Source organism: Mus musculus, chromosome 4 (assembly GCF_000001635.26).
Source record: "Mus musculus strain C57BL/6J chromosome 4, GRCm38.p6 C57BL/6J".
NCBI lineage: Eukaryota > Metazoa > Chordata > Mammalia > Rodentia > Muridae > Mus > Mus musculus.
The window spans coordinates 9,694,552-9,696,196 of NC_000070.6; the positions used below are offsets into that span (position 1 = coordinate 9,694,552).

General features: G+C 36.0%; 1 non-coding gene across 1 annotated transcript; it reads right to left on the reverse strand.

Moving 5' to 3' along the window:
* Positions 1 to 1,093: 1,093 nt before the first annotated feature.
* On the reverse strand, positions 1,094 to 1,256 carry Gm24152. The gene has a single exon (XR_003955513.1). It is a non-coding gene; the product is annotated as a U1 spliceosomal RNA (small nuclear RNA).
* Between the last annotated feature and the right edge of the window lie 389 nt (positions 1,257 to 1,645).

Sequence of the window (1,645 nt, forward strand, 5' to 3'; positions counted from 1 at the left end):
CTCTGTCCTCCAGCTGTGGGACACATGTGTTGGTTACATTACTTGACTACTGTGAATGGTGGATTCCCAGAAATATGCCCTGGAGCAGTGTAGCTGATTGATGTAGGAAGCTCCGTAGTGTTTTCCATAGAGGCTGGGTCAGTTTCTAGTCCCAGCAGAAGCAGTGCATGAATCCTCCCTTACTGTTTCCCCCTGGGCAGCGTGTGTTGTTATCAGTTTCTTAATGAATGACATTCCTGCTGGGTTAAGTGTGAATCTCCATGGAGTTTTCACTTCTCCCACGATTAGTGAAGTTGAACAATTTTAGGTATGCTTGTGTATTTCGTGTGTGTGTGTGTGTGTGTGTGTGTGTGTGTGTGTATTAGTCAGTTTTTTATTTGGGTTGTCTTTTTGTTTAGTTTTTTTTGTGTGTGTGTGTATTCTAGGTATTAGTCTTCAGTTAGACACAAAACTAGCAAAGATTTTCTTTTTTTCACTGTTTGTCTCTTCACTGTGTCCTTTACTGCACAAGAGATATTTAATTTTTCAATATCCAGTTTGTTGATTATTAGCCTCATTTCCTGAGTAACTGAGATTCTATTCAGAAAGTCCTAGCTTGTGTTTCTATCTTGAAGTGCCTCCCCTTTCTTCTTGAAGCTTTAGAGTTACAAGACATATTAAAGCCTTTGATACATTGGGAATGATTTTTAATGTAGAGTTAAAGATAAGGATTTACTTTATTTTATATGTGCTAGTTTTTTCAACACCATTTGCTAAAGAGGCTGTCTTTTTCTGATGTGTATTCTTGTCATCTTTATATGAAAAATAAATCAGGCAGCTGTAGCTGTTTGAGTTTATATCTGGATCTTTTATTCTATTCCAAGCATCCAGTGTCTAGTTTTGTACCACTATTTTGTGTTTGTGAAATTTACTACTTTTCCCATAGAGCCATAGAGATCTACTTTTCTCTGCCTATCCAGAGCTGTGGTCACAGGTACACATGCAGTCATATTTGGCTTTTTATATGGGTGCTAGGACTCTTTAAGTATTATTACCCACCAAATCATCTTCCCAGCTTTAAGTATGTTTCTTTTCCAGATTTTTTTTTCTAAAAAAGGAGAGTACAAATGTATGCTATCCCCAGCTACCACAATTTATGCAGACAAGTTTCCCACTTTGGGGAAATCACAGAGGTAGAATATTCAGTGTGCAATAGGTAAGCATTTTCCTAGAAAAACTACCTTGTGATCATGGTGTCTTCCCTGCTAGGTATTTCTTTTCCAACTTTCTTCTAAGCTTTTATATGATGTTAGATTCTGTCAAAATCCTTTTCTGCATCTATTGAGGTGATTGTACGATTTCTCTGGGATATTTGTTTTATAGATGATTATTGGAAAGATAAATATCAGATTCTGAAACAGGTGGCAACTGCTGTGGCTTTGAAAAAAAATTTTTAAAGTAATTTGTTTATTTTTTCCTCTTCTGTTCTCACCTTCTTTGTTTACATCCGAATTTGTATTTTCCTTGACAATCAGTAATAGAGTGTTCAATCATTGTAAAAGCATCTTTCAACATTTCATTTCTCAAATACTTCCAGTTTTTCCCCTGAACACTGACTTCTGAAACATAGCTTGACCATCTTCTGTTACACTGAATTTATTATTCT